This window comes from Magnolia sinica, chromosome 10 (assembly GCF_029962835.1).
Source record: "Magnolia sinica isolate HGM2019 chromosome 10, MsV1, whole genome shotgun sequence".
Lineage (NCBI taxonomy): Eukaryota > Viridiplantae > Streptophyta > Magnoliopsida > Magnoliales > Magnoliaceae > Magnolia > Magnolia sinica.
The window spans coordinates 38,667,004-38,689,725 of record NC_080582.1 but is presented as its reverse complement, the minus strand read 5'-3'; positions in this window follow the sequence as shown (position 1 = coordinate 38,689,725).

The window sequence follows — 22,722 nt, the reverse complement described above, 5'->3', positions numbered from 1 at the left end:
GTTCATAGAGATAATGTGTGGTGGAACCTTTCTTGACAAAGATCATAATGAGGCTTGGGATTTTCTAGATATGTTAGTAGAGAATACACAGACATGGGATGTCTCTGGTAAATCAGACCAAACTAGACCCATTCCTAGAGAGAAAGCGGGAATGTATGTCCTAAAGAGAGGAAGACGACCTTAATGCAAAATTCACTGCATTGGCTAGAAAGGTCGAAGCCTTGGAAATTAGGAAGGTTGATATGGTTAAAGCAAATACTTCCTTAGGTAATTTTTGTAGCATTTGTGGTGGTACAGACCATGACACAAAGGATTATCCAATAATCTCAGTTGTACAAAATATCACGCATGAGCATGATCAAGCAAATGCTATAAATAATTACCAAAGGTCAGTTATGCAACCAATGGGAAACACGTACAATCTAAATTAGCGTAACCATCCTAATCTTAGTTGGAGGAATGGACCACAAATTAATGTGCCCAATGCACCTCAAATGCCTCCACAAAATAACTTCTTTGGGGCACCTAACAATGCACCATATGTGCCCCCACCAAAGCGATCATCTGTGGAGGATGCATTGACCACATTCATGAACTCTCAAGCTCAAATGAATCAGTCTCTAATCCAATTAAATCAGGAATTAAAGATGGCTATGGCTAGGATTGAGATTCAACTAAATGCTAGGAAAAAAAGCACTATTCCTTCTCAACCTGTGCCAAACCCTAGAAACACACATTTCATTGGAGACTCAAATTCGAGTGAGTTACATCATGAACAAGCTAAGGCCATCATTACCTTGAGAAGTGGAAAAGAGATCGATAATAAGATAATGCAACCGGTAGAAATACCGGAGGATGAGCCACTGTTTCAAGAAAATGATGAACCGGCTATGGTTCAAGAGCCGCAACAACAAAAGGATAAAGAGACTAAGTTATATGAGCCTCCAGTTCTATTCCCATTTAAACTTCGAAATCCGACTGTCCCCATGAAATATCAAGAGGTGTTGGATGTGCTTCAAAAGGTTACTGTTAATACTCCTCTGCTTGATGTCATTAGACAAATTCCATCATATGCTAAATATCTTAAGGACTTGTGCACTATAAAGAGGAAATTAAATGTGCACAAAAAGGCCTTCCTTACTGAGAAAGTGAGCGTTATAATTCAACAAAGGGTTGTACCCAAATATAAAGACCCGGGAAGTCCCACTATTCCTTGTATTATTGAGAATTTCCAAATTGAGCATGCTTTGTTAGATTTGGGTGCAAGTGTCAAATTAGTACCTTATTCAGTTTATAAACAAATGAGGTTAGGCGAGCTTAAACCAACCACGATTACACTCCAACTCGCTGACCGCTCTATTAAGGTACCAAGAAAAATTTTAGAGGATGTGCTAGTCCAAGTGGAGAAATTCTACTTCCCCATGGATTTTATTGTACTAAACACTGAACCATGTATAAATGCTAGCGCTCAAGTTCCCATTATTTTAGGCTGCCCATTCTTAATAACTTCAAATGCAATCATAAATTGCAGGAATGGAATGACGAACTTGTCTTTTGGTAACATGACTCTAGAGCTAAATATTTTCAATCTATGTAAGCAGCCCATTGATAATAATGAAATCCATGAGCTGAATTTCATGGATTGCTTGATAGAAAAAGAGGAATTGGAACCTCGTCTGACTGAGGAATTGATTCAAGTCATTGGAGACTTGAAAAATTCTGATTTAGAAAAAATGCTTGCTGAAATTTCTAATGATAATGAAAGCACTACCCCCAGGACATTGGTATGTACCAATGGAGACCGCGCACTCAAATCCTATCTATCGAGGACTTGCGACCTCTGCCATCACCAACCAATGTTCCAAAGCTTGATTTAAAACCACTACCAAATGAGCTTAAGTATGTATACTTAGGTGAAAATAAAACTTATCCTGTGGTGATCTCTTCATTTTTAGAGAAGGATCAAGAGATTAAATTGTTAAAAGTTCTAAGGGACCACAAAGGAGCCTTGGGCTGGACCATTTCTGACATTAAAGGTATAAGCCCTTCTATATGCACCCATCGGATCCGCCTCGATGAGGACGCCAAACCAATTAGACTACCTCAAAGGCATCTCAATCCAAACATGATGGAAGTTGTAAAAAATGAGGTGATCAAATTGTTGGATGTGGGAATCATCTACCTAATATCCGATAGTGTTTGGGTGAGTCCAACTCAAGTAGTCCCAAAGAAATCCGAAATAACTATTATGCCGAATTCTAATAATGAACTTATACCAACACGTGTCACCACTGGTTGGCGTGTTTGCACTGACTATAGAAAATTGAATCAAGTCATAAAGAGAGACCATTTCCCTCTACCATTCATTGATCAAGTTTTAGAGAGGGTAGCAGGTCACTCCTTTTATAGTTTTCTTGATGGATATTCTGGATATAACCAAATAGACATAGCCCTTGAAGACCAAGAGAAAACCATGTTCACTTGTCCATTTGGCACGTTTGCTTTCAAACGGATGCCATTTAGATTGTGTAACACCCCAGCAACTTTCCAACGGTGTATGTTAAGCATTTTTTCAAATATGGTTGGAAAGTTTCTTGAGGTTTTCATGGACGACTTCTCTGTATTTGGGAGTAGTTTTGAGGAATGCCTCAACAATTTATCTCTTGTCTTGTCTAGGTGTGAAGAGAAACACCTTTTCTTAAATTGGGAGAAATGTCATTTCATGGTTCAAAAGGGAATTGTTTTGGGCCATGTTATCACCAAAAATGGAATCGAGGTAGATCGCTCAAAACTCAACATTATAGCTAATCTACCATCCCCCGAACTGTTAGAGATATTAGATCACTTATAGGGCATGCTGGTTTTTATAGAAGATTCATCAAGGACTTTAGTGCCATTACTATACCCTTGACTAATCTTCTTCAAAAGGATGTTCTATTTAAGTGGACAGATGAGTGTGCAAGTGCCTTTAATAAAATTAAATCATCCCTTACCACTGCACCTATCATGCATCCACCAGATTGGACACTTCCTTTTGAACTAATGTGCGATGCAAGTGATTATGCCATAGGGGCTGTTTTGGGCCAAAGGAAAGAAAAACGGCCCTATGTTATTCACTATGCGAGTAAAACTCTAAATTCAGCCCAAGTGAACTACTCAACAACTGAAAAAGAGTTACTTGCAGTCGTTTTTGCTTTGGATAAGTTTAGGTCCTACTTGCTGGGATCCAAAGTGGTCATTTTCACAGACCACTCGGCTTTGAAATATTTGTTATCTAAGAAGGATACAAAGCCGAGACTTTTGAGATGGATCCTCCTACTCCAAGAATTTGACTTAGAGATAAAAGATAAGAAATGAGTAGAAAACGTAGTGGCCGATCACCTTTCTAGATTGGTGTTAGATGATTCCACCGAGGAGATACATATCCAGGACACTTTCCCTGATGAATAATTATTTGCGATCTCCAAATTGCCTTGGTATGTGGATATAGTGAATTATCTTGTAACGGAAAAAATGCCATATCATTGGAAGTCACAAGATAGGAAGCGTTTTGAAACCGAGGTTTGGAACTTCTTCTGGGATGACCCGTATTTATATAAATATGGGACTGATCAAATTTTTAGACGTTATGTCCCAGAAGATGAAGTTCGAAGTGTTATTTCTTTTTGTCACATGGAAGCATGTGGTGGCCATTTTTCTACTAAGAAAACCACTGTAAAAATTCTGCAGTGTAGTTTTTACTGGCCCACCATGTTTAAAGACACTCATGCTTTCTGTGTTGTTTGTGATAGATGTCAAAAGTTGGGAAGAATGTCCCGGCGTAACATGATGCTTTTATCCCCAATTTTACCATTGGAGATTTTTGATTGTTAGGGTATTGATTTTATGGGTCCATTTCCATCTTCTTTTGGTTTTCTTTATATATTGGTTGGTGTGGACTATGTTTCAAAGTGGATTGAGGCAGTTCCAAGTAGGACTAATGATAAAAAAGTGGTCATACGATTCCTCAAGGAAAATATTTTTGCTAGATTTGGAACTCCAAAGGCCATCATTAGTGATGGCGGGTCTCACTTTTGCAATAGGACATTTGAGGCTTTGATGAAGAAATATGGCATCAAGCATAAAGTAAGCACCCCATACCACCCACAAACGAGTGAGCAAGCTGAGATTTCTAATCGGAAAATCAAACACATTTTAGAGAAAACTATAAGGCCAGATAGGAAGGATTGGTCCCTCAGACTATTCGACACTTTATGGGCTTATAGGACTACTTATAAGATCCCGATTGGAATGTCTCCATACAGATTGGTGTATAGAAAGGCTTGCCACTTGCCTCTGGAATTAGAATATAGAGCCTACTGGGCAATAAAGAAATTAAACTTTGATATGGATCAAGCAAGTGGACAAATGAAATTAGAGTTGAATGAATCAGAGGAGCGAAGGAGAGACTCCTATAAAAATTCTAAAATTTACGAAGAAAGGACCAAAACTTTTCATGACAAAAATATCCTGAGGAAGAATTTTGAACCTCAGTAAAAGGTCCTATTGTACAATTCCCGTCTCCAGTTCTTTCCGGGAAAGTTAAGATCAAAATGGACAGGACCCTTCATTGTGAAGAATGTTTATACTCATGGAGTTGTTGAAATTGAGAATCCACGTAATAGCAATGTGTACAAGGTTAATGGTTAGAGATTGAAGCCTTGTGTGGAAAACTTTCATTTGGGAGAGGAGTCCGTCTCTCTTCATGAGCCAGAATATTCAGATTGATGCTCCTAGTCTGACGGAGCATTTGTGTAGGATTTGTATCATATTCAATTTTTTTTAGTGTCATATAGCAGGTGAGTTTTTCATGGCAGGTACTATCAACCCTTTCTTCTTTTTTTATTATTCTCTGCATTACATTATCATTACATTGGGGACAATGTAGATTTTAGGTTGGGGGGTGTGGATAGTCATCCATGTGAATGTTTTTTTTTTTAGGTTTCAGTTTATTTTATTATTATTTTTATTATTTTTAGGTTTCAGTTAAGTTTAAGTTTTTTTCTTTATTTTTTTAGGTTTATGGAAAAAAAAATTCAACATTTTCAAAATAATATGTTTATATACAAGAACGTAAACATGATATTATGCGAATTCCAAAGGCAAAGTTAATATTTATTCTAGGATGATAATAGTTAGAATTCTTACAACTGAAAATTATAAATTTGAGTTCAATTATCTAATCACTAGTTTAAAGTGAGTTGTAATTTAATGTACTGAATTCACAATACACCCTATCTAACTAAGTGAGGAATATGATATGTGAATTGGAATAACAACTTTTGATTCAAACAAGGTTGAATGAACTAGTACCATTGATATATGTTTAAAAGAGAGAATATTAAAGGAAAGAAAAAGAGTGATGGAAAAAAGAAATTTTTATTATAGAGCATGAATGCAATGACTATAACAATCATGTCAGTAATTCGGAGTAAAGATATCTAAGTATCCATTATTGTTACCATTACAAGTACGATACCTTAGGTTATGAAGCAAATTCGGTGGGAATCTTTGAAAAGGCCTAGCTATATGTCCTAGAGGGGGTGAATAGGACAATGCTAAATAAAACTTATAACATGGAATTAAAAAGAATATGATAGCCAAAATAAATCACAATGCAAGAAAGTAAAATAACCTCAAAATTCAGATCTTGAGAGGTTGATACAAATGTTGTTCTAAGGACAACCTTACACCAAAAACCAGAGTTTATGGTAGGACAACCTTATTTCTAGAAAGATCTTTGTATCAAATCTCAAACCGAAGAGGAATACAAAAATAAATACAAACTGAATTGAAATAAATTGTAATCACAAATGTATTGTTCTAGGGACAGCCATACACCATAAAAATGGCAGGGCAACCTTGCTGGAACAACTTTTAAAGGAAATTGAATATCAGGCTGATAAAGGAATAGAAGAAAATAAATTCTAAACTATTACAAAATTCTCACAATGCTTGAATTAAATGATTACAACATTCACCACCATACATACATCCCACAAAAGAATAATTAAAGATCAGAAGTATAAATCATTCAACCACAACACAAGGGATTATAGTGGTTCGCCTGTGTGTTCACCAACTGTTAAACAACAGCCACACAGAATGCTACCCACTCCTAATATCCTCACACAGGGGATATTAGCGTTCACTAACAAAGTAGATTTTCCCAGGTTCACCCAAAACCTTTACAAATGTGTCTTTGTCTGTGGGCTTACACAATTAAAAAAACCCTACTTGAGTTTTCTGGCTCTCCTCGGATAACCAATACAACAAGATTTTTGCAAATCTTGAAAGAAACCAAAACAGAAAGAAATTTACAATTAAATGTAAAATACGATTATCTTCTTCCAATGTGGACCGGTAGAACCAAATCGAGTAGATGATTGAATGTCCAAGTTCAATGTCCAAGACTCAATTACAATGGTTCTAATTCAAATAGATTTTAAATTAAACCAAATATGGCTTGCCTTAATTAATTTTGATTCCAAAGAAAGGGAATAACAATTCCTCTTATCAAATTAGATTGGAATAGCAGAAACAAAATCAATTAGATAAAGCTAAGGAAAGAGAATATTAAATAAGCACACTTAGTTTAGGTGGAGCACGAATTATCTCTCGGAAGTTCGACGAAGATTGGCTTGAATGGATTAATTAATTTGATAATTTCTTGAGATTCGTGCACTATTTATAGGTGAGCAGATCACGTCTTTGACTGTCTAAGGAGCTCTTTGACTAGTCGAAGAAATAAGAGATATTTGAAAAATCAAGCATGATTTGACCGTTTACGATGTCGAAGGTCTCCTTCGACGTCGTAGGTCACCTTCAGTCGAAGAACTGAAAAACAACGCTGGATTTTGAGTCGAAGATTTTCGATGTCGAAGATGCGATCGACACTGTTCCTTCGATCGTCGAAGATGCGATCGACATGTTCCTTCGAGTCGAGCAGTTCTGGACTAGTCGAAGCCTAGAAATTATCCGATTTTTGTAACAAACTCACGACTGATCGAGGAATTTCTTAGACTGGTCGAAGCAACTCTAGGACTAGTTGAAGAAGGCCTAGGACTAGTCGAAGAACAGACCAAACTTATGTAAAATAAACATTCGATTTATGTATCCAAAGTGACCTACTTCTAAGGTCAACCTATGGCCAGTCAAACCTCAATCATGAAGTAAGGACATTGAAACATTAGGAACTAGTGACCTTGAAGTATGAGCCTTGAAGTCTTGAGTTCTTTACAAACTGCCTTGTACTCTTCTTGAAGTCTTTCCTTGTACTTGTGATTCTTGCATTCAAGATTGATCCTTGTACTTGTGAGCTTTGCTTGTTGTGAGCTTAGCTTGTTTATGAATGTTGATCCTTGAGAGAGCTTCACTTATGCAAGTTATATATAACAATGATTTTGGCACCACAAATTTGACAATTCAATCTTGAAATTGTCTTGAGTTCTTTACAAACTACCTTGTACTCTTCTTGAAGTCTTGCAGCTTGAGTCTTGTCTTGTGAGCAGTTCTGCATTCAAGATTGATCCCTGTACTTGTGAGCCTTGCTTGTAGTGAGCTTAGCTTGTTTATGAATGTTGATCCTTGAGAGAACTTCACTTATGCAAGTTATATATAACAGTGATTTTGACACCACAAATTTAACAACAGACAGGAAGTGACTTGAGTTCTTTACAAACTGCCTTGTACTCTTCTTGAAGTCTTGCAGCTTGAGTCTTGTGAGCAGTTCTTGCATTCAAGATTGATCCTTGTACTTGTAAGCTTTGCTTGTTGTGAATGTTGATCCTTGAGAGAGCTTCACTTATGCAAGTTATATATAACAGTGATTTTGGCACCACAAATTTGACAACAAACAGGGATATAAACTATAGCACTTACAATCTCCCCCTTTGTCAAATTAGTGACAAAACACATAACCAAGATAAGCATAAAGTAAAATAACTGGTTAAAGAGTTTTGAACCAGGTCATATCACTGGCTTACCTGCAATCAATATTCAATATTCAATATTCAACATTCAACCAGTTTCATTCAACTAGTTCAAACATACTCCCCGTGAGTAACATAACCAATGCTACTCCTTTAACATAACCAATGCTACTCCTCTCACAATCACATCGTTAAGAACAAACCATTCTCCCCTTTTTGTCACAATATGACAAAGGAAACAACAATAAAGGAGAACTAAATAAAGGGTTATATGAGAGTAAACATGAGGAGTTATGAGAGTATAGCAAAACAGTGATAGAGATACTCAGCATAGCTTCACATAGAATAAATATCCAGCATAAAACATAGATAGTATCCAACTCAAAATCAATCAACCAAGTGTTAAGTTATAAAGTTATTACAGACCAGAAGTCTCATATAAACTAGTCAGAACCAGAACCAGATGACAGAACAGAATAGAGGGATCAAGTTGGTGCATGCCTTTGTTTAATCGCCTAAGATATTTGCGCATGTACTTGAATTGTAAATCATGAGCAACAGACATGTTTTCCATCTTTACATTTATATTCTCAACTTTATCCTCTAATGCACTAAGACGAGCATCAACATCAGATGGTTCAAAATCTGGATCATTTGTTGAGTCAGAATCCAGTTCCTCAAAAATGTCATCCATATTAATGTCATCACCAGCTTCTTCATGACCACCACCACCACCACCACCTTATTCAGGAAGTAGATCCAGCTTCATCTTATTGATATTAGTATTGTTGAAAATCAGATGATGGATAGGTGCCTCATCAACAGGCATATCGACTAACATATGTGTAGCCAATACAGTCATTAAATAGGCAAAAGGAATGTCACTATGACCAGGATGGAGTCTAAACTGAAGAATGAAATGACAGATTAAGGATGGTAAATAAATCTGAGTACCATTGGAAATAGCATGGATAACACGAACCATAAACGAAGTCAAGTCAGTTTTATTACCCGAACGAGGATACAGATTAGACACAAAGATTTTGTGGAGAATTCTGTATTTGGGTAACAAATACCTTGCGGGAAGCGCATTCCCTTTTTGTGTCCATTGAACATCCATGTTGCACAAGTCTCTAGTGAGCATGCGTTTTTCAGACATTGAGGGTTTATCAGTTAAGTTATGGATAGGAATACCCTCATCATTCACAGGAATGTCCATAAGGGCTGAAATTAAATGACGATCAATGTCAAAAGGCCCTTCTCTAGTAGATATTTTAAAAGTTAAATTATTCTATGAGAAAGTACTAATACATGTAAACATGGATTGGGCATGGACTGGTTATGCAGGCCCACCCCAATGTAATAAGTTAACCCAACCTACAGCTTCAAGCATAGGAAGGATGTCAAAAGGTGCAATATGATTAACATCAACAGGATGTTCAACAATAACATTACGTAATCTAATGTCCCTAACATATGATGGATCATCATTGGGAACAAGAAGATGACGCTTAGAGATAATGGTCGATCTGGAGGAAGAAGAAGGACCACGGGAAGTAGTTTTTCTACCTCTAGAAGCCATTTGCAACAAGGATATCAAGGAAATAAGAAGTTGCAAAGGATTAAGAAGTGGGTTTACACAAAACAGATTTTTCAAAATCCAAACCCCAAATCTCAATGAAATCCAAAATACAAAGCTTAAAGCTTGAAAAGTAAACAATCTAGACACAAATCTGTAAGAAAAACGTGATTTGGAATACTAACCTTGAAGAACATGAAAGATGGGTTCGACAAGTCGAAGCACAGCTCCTTAGAGAAGAAAAACGAAATGAGGAAGAAAGCAAAAATCTCCAAATTTTAAGTGATTCCCGAGTTCTACGACTGGTTGTGGATATCTATGACCGGTCGAAGGTCAACTGGTCGAGTATACTCACGACTGGTCGAAGAATGTCCAAAAATTCATATTTCTTGCAAATTATACAAAAATTAGAATTCAATCTAGCAAATATATATACTATAATACAAGTAGGCATAAATAATCATTTTAAAATGCATATGCCAAGATCAAATTTCATCTTTTTGAACCTGCTTTTATCGAGAGGTTTTGTGAAAATGTCAGCTCGTTGATCTTCGGTAGGAATATATTTTAGAGATATAACTTTTTCTTCTACTAATTCCCTTATATAATGAAATCTAATGTCAATGTGCTTAGTACGAGAATGCTGAATAGGATTTTTTGAAATATTTATCGCACTGGAATTATCACAATGTAATAACATGGAATCCTGTTTAATTCCATAATCACTTAGCATTCGTTGCATCCAAACAAGCTGTGTACATGCATTACCAGCTGCGATATACTCAGCTTCAGCTGTTGAAAGTGATATAGAATTTTATTTCTTACTAAACCAGGAAACTAGATAATTTCCAATGTAAAAACAACCACCACTGGTTGATTTTCTATCATGTAGATTACCAGCCCAGTCAGCCTGAGTACCCAACTAATTGGACACTGGTCTCATGAGGATACCAGAGACCGAGATTTACGATACTTGTGACATATCTAATAATTTGCTTGACAATCAAGTGAGATTCTTTTGGATCAAATTGATATCTTGCGCAAATACCAACACTTAGAGAAATATCGGTCTACTAGCAATTAAATATAACAAACTACCAATCATACTCCGATAAAGTTTTAAGTCAACATATTTACCATTAGAGTCTTTTGAGAGTTTCAGGGTAGTACTTATAGGAGTATCGAAATTCTTGCCATTCTTAAATCCAAATCTCTTGATTAGATTCAAAGCATACTTTGATTGAGAAATAAATATTCCTTCAAGTTGTTGCTTTACTTGCAATCCAAGGAAATAAGTCAATTCCCCAACCATGCTCATTTCGAATTGTGATTTCATCAAATCTGCAAACTCGGTAGTCAAGTCAGTATAAGTTGATCCATAAATGATATCATCAACATAAATCTACACCATTAAGATATGATCATTATGTTTTTAACAAACAGAGTTTACAAGATCCCATTTGAAAATTATGACTTAAAAGAAATTTCATTAGTTTCTCATACCTATGCCCTAGGTGCTTGTTTTAATCCATAAAGTGTCCTTTTAAGCCGATATACATAATCGGTATTTTTAGAATCTTCAAAACCCATTGGCATTCAACATAGACTTCTTCATGTAAATCGCCATTTAGAAAAGCACTTTTCACATCCATCGATAGATCTTTATCTTTCTAAAACATGTAATGGATATAAATAGTCTGATAGATTCAAGACGTGCTACTGGTGCAAAAGTTTCATCGAAATCAATCCCTTCAATTTGAGTATAACCTTGTACCACTAGTCTAGCCTTGTTTCTAATTATATTTCCACACTCGTAATTATTTTTGAAAATCCATTTTGTTCCAATGATGTGTTTATCTTTAGGTCTTGGTACGAGATACCAAACATCATTTCTTACGAATTAGTTGAGTTCTTCTTGCATCGCAACAATCCAGTTCTCATCAGCAAGAGCTTCTTTTACGTTAGATGGTTCTATTTGGAATGTAAAACATACATAATTACATATATCCTCAAGTTGTCTACGGGTGCGAACACCGGTGAGAGGGTTTCCAAGAATTTGTGTGGTTGGATGATCTTTAACAGTCTTCAACTCAGAATCAGTCTAATTCGATGAAGTATCGGGTTTATCAATGATTAGTACTTCATCATTATCGGAATTAGAAATTGACGTGTTTAAGTGATCATTAATGACAACATTAATGGATTCTTGAATCACACTAGTCCTTTTGTTTAGAACCCTATAAGCTCGACTGTTTAAGGAATATCCTAGAAAAATACTTTCATCACTTTTCGTATCGAATTTTTCCAAATTTTCACGATCACGTAAAATATAGCACTTGCTGCCAAAAACTCGAAAGTATTTAACAGTAGGCTTTTTATTGAACCACAATTCGTAAGCCGTTTTATTATTATCTTTGCTAGTGTAGACTCGGTTAATAATATAGCAAGTTGTGTTGCTTCAGCCCAAAGATTTTAGAGAGCTTCATGATATTCAACATGACATTAGCCATTTCTTGAAGCTCCCTATTCTTTCTTTCTACAATTCCATTTTGTTGTGGAGTTTTGGGAGCAGAGAATTCATGTAATATTCCTTGGTCGATACAGAACTTCTCAAAATTGCTATTCTCAAATTCAGATCCATGATCACTACGAATTTTACTGATTTGAGAAGATTTTTCAGTTTGAATCCTTTTGAAAACTTTTCTTACTTCTTCAAAGGTTTCAGATTTATCCCTTAAGAAGACTACCCAAGTGAATCTGGTAAAGTCATCAACTATTACCAGGATATACTTTTTCCCACCATGACTTTCTGTTCTGGTAGGTCCTATCAGATCCATGTGGAGAAGTTCGAGTGGTCTTGATGTGGTATTTGAATTCACCTTTTTGTGTGAGTTCTTTGTTTGTTTGCCTATCTGGCACTCACCACATATTTTATCTAATTTCTTAAGTTTGGGTAAACCTCTTATAAGTTCTCGTTTGCTCAATCTATATAAATTTCGATAATGTACATGTCCAAGACGTTTGTGCCATAAATCAGTCTCGTCTGTATGGACCATGTAACATGTTTGATTAGATGAGCTGGATTCATTAATAATATAGCAATTTTCAGACGTTCTACGTCCAGTTAATATTACAGAACCCTTATTGTTTAGTATCTCACAGCTTTGATTAGAAAACCGAACATTATGGTTATTATCACATATTTGAGATATACTAAGTAAGTTATGTTTTAAGCCTTCAACATATAAAACATTTTTAAACACGGAAGATTAAAAAGTTGAACCATACCTTGGCCTATAATCTTGTAGTTGCTACCATCACCAAATGTGACTGAACCATCAGTCATATCTTTCAGATCTGTGAAATAAAGCTTTGTCACCTGTCATATGCCTGGAGCATCCATTGTCTAGGTACCACTTTGAATGACTTGTTGCTTTGAAAGCAGTGTGAGCAACCAAGCAGGTAACTTTAGGAACCCATTTCATAACTGTTTTGGGTTTAGGAACATAGTTGGTCTTCTTTTGTGTATATTTGTAGGAATGACCTATAGAATTAGATTTTAAGAGCTCCTTGAGTAAATCAACTATCTTTTCAGCTAGTGGATTTCGTTTCGGATTAAAGTTGACATGGGTGCTTCTAGGTTTTTGAAAAGTTTTTGAATTTCTAGAAAAATCTTGATAAGTACTTTTCCTTTTTGAGTTTGAGGACTCTCCTTTAACAAACATAGGAGGAGACTTTTGTTTAGGAGGTAGATTTTTATCATAGCCCAACCCGGATCGATCGCCACATTTTCTTGATCCGGATAACAATTTTTCTAACTTTGGATCACCTTGGGCATATTTCCATGTGTCCTTTAGACTCGAAGAGAAGATACTTCAGTTTTAAGTTTCTTAATTTCAGATTTTAAATCAATAATTAGGAGTTTTTGAATTCCAAATCGCATTTTGATTTTTCAAAACAATCGAAATTTGTGATTTTTCTAAGACAAGTGATTCAAAACATTTTTGAGTTTAAAAACCTTTCTTTTTGAAGTTTAAGTTTGTGACAATTTTACAACTTTCTTTATATAGGGCATTGTAAGCGTCTTGAAGCTCATCTTCATTTTCACATTCACTACTCGATTTTCTTCACTTGTTGAGTCATTATCGAAAATGTGAATTTGGCTAGAGTCATAAGAGCTTTAACCTCATTGCCCGACTCGGTTTTAGAATCTTCTGATTCAGAAGCCTTCAGAATGAGATGATTCATCCCATGTAGCCAACATACCCTTCTTCTTGGGTTTGTCCCTTTTAGGACATCTATTTGCTAAGTGCCCATATTCTTGTCATTGTAACATTGACTATCTTTCAAAAAATTTTGAGATTTGGGTCTAAACTTCTTTTTATCATTTGATTTTTGAAAATCAACCCTTTTCTTGCTTTTGAAAATCTTGTAAAATTTCTTAGCTAAAAAAGTCATATCATCTTCTGAATCAGATTCTTTTGAATTACATTTAGAAGATTTTAGTGCGATAGATTTACCTTTAGGAGCTTTAAAGTTTAACTCGTAGGTTTGTAGAGAACCAACTAGTTCTTCTACCCTCATATTATCTGTATCACGAAGTTCCTGGATCGCGGTTACTTTAGAATTGAACCGTTCAGGAAGTGAGCGTAATATTTTTGCACACACTTTACTTTCTGGGATTTTATCGCCAAGACCCCACATTGAGTTTACAATGTCATTTAATCTAGTGTAAAAGTCTATAAACATTTCATTTTCCTCCATATGAATTTCTTCAAATTTGGTTGTAAGGAGTTGGACTTTAGATTTTTTGACAATTGTAGTACCCTCGTGTGTCATTTCTAATATATCCCAAGCTTGCTTTGCAGTATCACAGGAAATGATTCTTTTGAACTCATCCGGTGATAGTGCGTAAGTAATTGCATTTAGTGCTTTAGCATTTGCACTACTCTCACTTTTCTGAAGAGTGGTCCATTGGTAATATGGTGTGACTTTCATAGATTTTGAACCATCAACCCTAGTAACTTCCATGATAGGAGGTTTCCATTCAGTTGTTGTGGCTTGCCACACACTCTCATCCATTGATTTGAGGAAGATCCTCATTCTGGCTTTCCAATAGGCATAGTTGGAGCCATCAAAGGGTGGAGGCCTAGTGACTGAAAGGCTATCAAAATTTGACATCTTAAATAGCTTAAATTGTTAGCTCAGGAATTAAATCCAAGAATAAAAAAGAGCTATTAGGCTCTGATACCACTTGAAAAGGCCTAGCTATATGTCCTAGAGGGGGGGTGAATAGGACAATGCCAAATAAAACTTATAACAGCGGAATTAAAAAGAATATGATAGCCAAAATAAATCACAATGCAAGAAAGTAAAATAACCTCAAAATTCAGATCTTGAGAGGTTGATACAAATGTTGTTCTAAGGACAACCTTACACCAAAAACCAGAGTTTATGGTAGGACAACCTTATTTCTAGAAAGATCTTTATATCAAATCTCAAACCGAAGAGGAATACAGAAATAAATACAAACTGAATTAAAATAAATTGTAATCACAAATGTATTGTTCTAGGGACAGCCATACACCATAAAAATGGCAGGGCAACCTTGCTGGAACAACTTTTAAAGGAAATTGAATATCAAGCTGATAAAGGAATAGCAGAAAATAAATTCTAAACTATTACAAAATTCTCACAATGCTTGAATTAAATGATTACAACATTCACCACCATACATACATCCCACAAAAGAATAATTAAAGATCAGAAGTATAAATCATTCAACCACAACACAAGGGATTATAGTGGTTTGCCTGTGTGTTCACCAACTGTTAAACAATAGCCACACAAAATGCTACTCCACTCCTAATATCCTCACACAGGGGATATTAGCGTTCACTAACAAAATAGGTTTTCCCAGGTTCACCCAAAACCTTTACAATTGTGTCTTTGTCTGTGGGCTTACACAATTAAAAAACCTCACTTCTGGGTTTTCCTGGCTCTCCTCAAATAACCAATACAACAAGATTTTTCTGGCAAATCTTGAAAGAAACCAAACAAGAAAGGAATTTATAATTAAATGTAAAATACCTGATTATCTCCTTCGTTGTAGCAGCCCGGTAGAACCAAATCAGAGTAGATGATTGAATGTCCAAGTTCAATGTCTAGTACTCAATTACAATGGTTCTAATTCTAATAGATTTGAAATTAAACCAAATAGGGCTTGCCTTAATTAATTTTAATTCCAAAGAAAGGGAATAACAATTCCTCTTATCAAATTAGATTGGAATATCAGAAACAAAACCAATTAAATAAAGCTAAGGAAAGAGAATATTAAATAAGCACACTTAGCTTAGATGGAGCACAGAATTATCTCTCAGAAGTTCGACGAAGATTGGCTTGAATGAATTAATTAATTCGATAATTTCTTCTGAGATTCGTGTACTATTTATAGGTGAGCAGATCGCGTCTTCGATGGTCTAGGGAGCTCTTTGACTAGTCGAAGAAATAACAAATATTTGAAAAATCGGCGCGATAAGCTTTGGCCGTTCTACGGTCGAAGGTCTCCTTCGAGTCGTAGATCACCTTCAGTCAAAGGTTTCCTTCGGAGTTGAAGAACTGAAAAACAACGCTGAATTTTGAGTCGAAGATTTTCGATTGGTCGAAGATCAGTCGACACTTTTCCTTCGACTGGTCGAACAGATTTCTAGACTAGTCGAAGCCTAACAGAAATTATCCGATTTTTATAACAAACTCACGACGAGGAATTTCTTAGACTGGTCGAAGCAACTCTAGGACTAGTCGAAGAGGGCCTAGGACTAGTCGAAGAACAGACCAAACTTATGTAAAATAAGCATTCGATTTATGTATCCAAAATGACCTACTTCTAAGGTCAACCTATGGTCAGTCAAACCTCAACCATGAAGTATGGACATTGAAACATTAGGAACTAGTGACCTTAAAGTATGAGCCTTGAAGTCTTGAATTCTTTACAAACTGCCTTGTACTCTTCTTGAAGTCTTGCAGCTTGAGTCTTGTCTTGTGAGCAGTTCTTGCATTCAAGATTGATCCTTGTACTTGTGAGCTTTGCTTGTTGTGAGCTTAGCTTGTTTATGAATGTTGATCCTTGAGAGAGCTTCACTTATGCAAGTTATATATAACAGTGATTTTGGCACCACAAATTTGACAACAGATGAAACAAACTCAATGAGAATCTTCATCTAAGGGTGGTCTATAATAATGAGGATATGATGATAAAAGAAGCAATATCATGAAAAAAATGAGATAACTAGAGATTTCATATTCTTGGGATGATTGAAAGGAGTTAGGATATGGAACATGCATATTTCTCAAACTTAGACTAGTGTCACGGAGCACCTAAGGATATTGGATCATAACTATTCTAAATTTTGATTAGGTCTCTGAATTCAAGGATGTAATGGATTAGAAAATTGAGATTCTAACTAACTTCAGACTTAGGTTAAGTATTGTTTTGTTTTGGAATTCATATGATGAATGGAGGCATAATTGTATAAATTTCTGAGTGTTGAACTATTTTTCATGTTTTCAATGTTTGTGAGCAACATTTCTGTAAACCCTCACGAGACTATAACTCGTCCACTAGGGGAAACCTAGGGGTTTAAAGGCTTGCTGCATATGCTAAATGCAATCGAGATTACTTGTGAAAGTGGTGTAGTTAGAATTTTGTTTTCATTTTAATTTTATTTCTAGAATTAATTTTTATTCTTATTTTTATTTTTCTTCGCTTATTTTGCTCGGGACTAGCAAAATACTGGTTGGGGGGTGTGTTGAGACTCAAATATTGCATAATTTTCCCCATTTATATATTGATTTTATGAACATAAATCATCTTAATATTCTATTTTACTCATGTATGTGTTGCAAGGTGAATTTAAGAGCTTGGATTGAAAAAGGGTGCTAAAAAGTAAGAATTTGATGCTTAAAAATCATCAAGGCAAGGGATGGATCTTAGGAAACCAAGATTGAAGAATTCATATGCCAAAGATCCAAGAAAACCAAGTAAGGAATGAAAAGAATCAAAGATTTGAAGTGAAGAATTCTAAAATCGTCTTGAAAAGTGTATTCTAAAGCTCTGAAGTCTATTTTGGAAAACTATGCAGCAAAAAGTTTATTTTAAATGAACTATGCAGTGAGAAGTCTATTTTGAGAAAATATATATATTTGAGGCATTTTCTAAGATTTTCAACTTTGTACGAAGATTGAAGTTCCCTACTTATAAATGGGGCCTCCTAGGGCATTCTTAAACATCATGAGAAGCATTCAAGAGTAATATTTAGGGTTTTTAAAGAGTTTTTAGTTTTATTAATGCTTTATAAGTTTTTTTTATATTTTAGATCTTTTCTATTTACATTTTTTTCTTCTTTCTTTCTTGTTGCTTTTTATTTCTGCAATTTAATTATGTTTTTCTAAGTTCCTTCTAGCCCAAGCTAGAAGGGAAGCACATGGGTTTAATAATTTTTTAAGATTATGATAATTGATTGTTTTAATGATGAGAACAATGGTGTATGCATGTTATCTATTATTTAGGTTTTGTTTTTTATCCTCTTGTAAGATCCATATGTCCATCATATGAGATCCACATTGATGGATAGGCTTACCCTAGATCAATCAGATTTCCTAGATAGGAGATGTTCTCAACCTGTTATATTTCTTTGATATTCATTATCCTATAGATATTGAATACTTAAAATCACTGGTGCTTGAGAATATATGTCAATGGTGCAAATTCATTATTTTTTAATATTTTATATCATTTATTAAAATATTTAAAGTGTTTTATTTTCCGATTAGGCTGACCATAGTGCTCAGATCCTAGTTGTGTTATCCAAGTCATCATGATTTTGGAACATTAACTTATGTGTGGAACTTTGAAGCTTGGGTGTTATTTTATTCAGTTGAATTACATCCATTCAAAAATCCCAAAATCAAATCATCAGTTTAGTTTTTATTACTTAGTTTGTTTTGCATTTGATTTTTTTCCTTCTCGCAATTCATCTCCCTGTGGGATCGACCTTGTATTCACAGGATATTACTTATGAACCTCTGCACTTAAAGGCAAGCAATCAGGGACTAATTTTCAATTTTAGTTAGTTTGACACACAGTTAAGCTCTTGACTAGTGAAGTGACCACAGTTTTTTAGACTCATAAGTTGTTGGAGTCAGGTCTTACGCGAATGGCCTCTATAACTTTCTAGAGTTCACGGGGCTTATCGCAGCCCGGGAGTTCACAAACCGCGATCCATTAGAGGGGCCCAGTGAAGCTACCGGGGTAGTGAACTCGGTGGGTTTTACACACAGAATTGACCGCAGTAACTCTCTAGAGTTCACGGGGCACACAAAGTTACCTTAAGATACCAAATCCAAGGCTGCTAGTTCATCAAAGAGGGGGATAATTTACTTTAAAGAGTCTTCCTCAAGAGTTTCTACTGGAATCAAACCAGGAATCTGGGGGGTCCTGTGCATGGTTGGCCTATCTATGGACATGCCAAAGAGCGCATACTACAGTCTGTTTTTTCTTCGTTTGCCATGTCAGACCCATTCACGAGAGGACATTTTCTCTCACCTTCCCTCGTGATGCTTGACCTAAAACTTTGCCCTCTAATATGAAATATGTTTATTTAGGTCAAGATGAGATATAACCAATGGTGATTTCTTCCCACCTTGAGCAAGAACAAGAGAGTATGCTCATATATACTGTCATTGAGTATAAGGGAGCTCTTGGATGGTCGATTACGGACCTCAAGGGAATTGACCCTTCGATTTATACTCACCGCATTTATCTAGAGGATAATGTGAAGACCTCCCGGCAACCACAATGTAGATTGAATCCAAATATGAAGGAAATGGTTAAGGCCGAGGTTCTTAAGCTTTTGGATGTGGGTATCATATACCTAATATCCGACAGTCAATGGGTGAATCCAACTCAAGTGGTTCCTAAGAAGTTTGGAATCACCATCATAGCCAATGCCAACAATGAACTCATGCCAATTAGAGTTACTACTGGTTAGAGAATGTGCATTGACTACAGAAAGTTGAATACCGTCACAAGGAAGGACTACTTCCCTTTGCCCTTCATTGATCAAATCTTAGAAAGGCTAGCTTGTCACTCGTACTATTGCTTCCTTGATGGGTATTATGGCTACAACCAAATATAGATAGCCATGAAGATCAGGAAAAGACCACATTCACATGTCCCTTGGGCACCTTTACTTACCGAAGGATGCCATTCAGACTATGTAATGCCCCTGTCACTTTTCAGCGATGAATGATGAGTATTTTCTTTGACATGGTGGGGCAATATTCAAAGGTCTTCATGGATGACTTCTCTGTCTTTGGTCCATCCTTTAGCAATTGTTTAGAGAATCCTAAATGTGTGCTGACGCGACTTGAGGAAAAGAATTTGGTACTGAATTGGGAGAAGTGTCATTTCATGGTTCGCAAGGGGATTGTCCTTGGACACATCATCTTGTTTAAGGAAATTAAGGTAGATAAGGCTAAGATTAATCTTATCTCTAACTTATCTCCACCCAAGAACATTCGAGACGTGCGATCCTTCTTAGGACACGTTAGTTTTTATAGGAGATTCATAAAAGACTTTAGTCACTTCTCTCATCCTTTTTGCAATCTACTTCAAAAGGATGCACCATACGAGTGGACTAAGTACTGCCAGGAAGCTTTTACTAAGCTCAAGGGCATGCTAACCACAGCACCTATCATGCAGCCACCTAACTGGAGCCTTCCTTTTAAACTTATGTGTGACACATCTGACTATGCTTTTGGGGTAGTTTTAAGCTAAAGAAAAGAAACGAAGTCGTACGTTATTCATTATGCAAGTAGAACTCTAAATCCTGCCCAAGTGAACTTCTCTAATACAGAAAAGGAACTCTTAGCTGTAGTGTTCGCTTTGGACAAATTTAGGTCCTACTTGATCGAATTCAAGATCGTCATTTACACAGATCATACGGCACTCAAGTATCTTCTTTCTAAGAATGATGTTAAGCCCCACCTGATAAGATGGATCCTCCTACTACAAGAATTTGATTTGGAAATAAAAGATAAAAAGGGAGTAGATAACGTAGTGGCTGACCATCTTTCCCGCCTTAATCTCTCTGATTCCCTTGAGAAGACACATATAAATGACATGTTCCTTGATGAACAATTGTTCAAAGTCTCCCATTCACCTTGGTTTGCTGATATTGCTAATTATCTTGCCACAAGTTTCACGCTTACACATTGGACTGCGCAAGATAACAAAAAAATTCTTTGCCGAGGTTTGTAAGTTCTTCTGAGATGAGCCATATTTGTTTAAATATTTCTCAAACCAAATCTTAAGGAGATTTGTGTAAGACAATGAACACCAAAGTGTCATCTCCTTCTGTCACTCTCAGGCTTGTGGTGGTCACTTTTCTGCTAAAAAGACCATGGCCAAAATTCTGCAGTGTGGCTTTTACTAGCCCACTATGTTCGGGGACACTCATGAGTTTTACAAAGCTTGTGAGCGTTTTAAAAAATTGGGAGCATTGTCTCTTTGAAATATGATGCCCTTAAACCCCATTCTTATCATAGAAGTATTTGATTGCCGGGGCATCGTTTTCATGGGACCATTCCCCCAATCCTTTGGGAATTTATACATTTTGCTAGTAGTAGACTATGTCACTAAATGGGTTGAAGTGATTCCATGTCGGAACAATGACCATCAAATGGTCATTAAATTCTTGAAAGAGAACATCCTTTCCTGGTTCGGAATGCCTCGAGCCATCAGTAGTGATGGGGCTCACATTTTTGTAATAGGCCATTTGCAAACTTAATGAAGAAATATGGCATCTCTCACAAGGTGATCACTCCATACCACCCACAAACAAGTGGACAAGCTGAGATTTCTAATAGGAAAATCAAATATATCTTGGAGAAAACGGTTAACCCTGATCGAAAGGATTAATTAATCCAATTGACCGATGCTTTATAGGCTTATCGTACTGCATTTAAAACCCCTATTGAAATGTCTTCCTTTAGACTTGTCTATGGGAAGGCTTGCCACTTGCCTGTGGAGTTGGAACATAGAGCCTATTGGGCTATTAAAAATCTGAATTTCAATTTGGACAATGTTGGCTCACTACGTAAATTTCAGTTAAATGAACTTGAAGAAATTCGAAACGATGCGTACAAGAACTCGAGAATTTACAGGGACAGGATGAATGTGTTTAATGATCAACACATTCTTTGAAAATCATTCACACCAGGTCAGAGATTCCTCTTGCATAATTCTTGGTTACATCTCTTTCTGGGTAAGCTCCGATCTCGTTGGATCGGCCTTTTAACTATTACTAATGTTCATCCTCATGGGGCCGTCGAGATAAAGAATCCAAATAATGGTAATGAATTCAAAGTAAATGGACATCGATTAAAGCCATTTGTTGAGAAATTTAATTCAGAGGACATGTCCATACCTCTGACTGATCCTGTGTTCCATGATTGATCTCCTAATTTGATGGAGGTATAGGTAGGTTTATCACTTTCATAAGACTAAGGTAGTTTTCTTCCTCTATTTAGGATAGTTTGCTTATACTCTATTGAGTTTTGTTTGTGCTAACCCATTTTCGGACTGAGATCATTGGCAAAGCCTTAAAATTTCTTCTTCAGGTATTATCTTTCCATCACTTCCCTTTTTCTTTTCATAATCACTTTTGCATCACATGCTTAATTCTTTTACATTGAGGACAATGTAGATTTTTTGGTTGGGGATGTGGGATTAGGTAAATTAATCAGTGTTTTCTTAGTTTTGAGGAAAATTTTTGAAAATTTTCAATGTTATAAGTTGAAATCTATTTAGGAATCGATGAGTTGTATACTTAAGAATGCCTTAAGCATGATAAGATAGAGATTGAGTTTTGGACTGATGGAGTTTGATCAACTAAGTAATTTATCACCTAAGTTCTTAAGCTCAAATGATTAAGAGGTAGTTTGAATATCATGTTAATCTAAATCACAAGACACATTCAATTTATCTTCTATAATACATGATAGAATTTCTGATTGCTAGTATGTGAATCATTGATAGACGGTGAGAATTGGGTCTGAAGATTTTTATTCACCTTAAAAAGAAGAAAAGAACCAGTTTAAAAAAAACAAGAG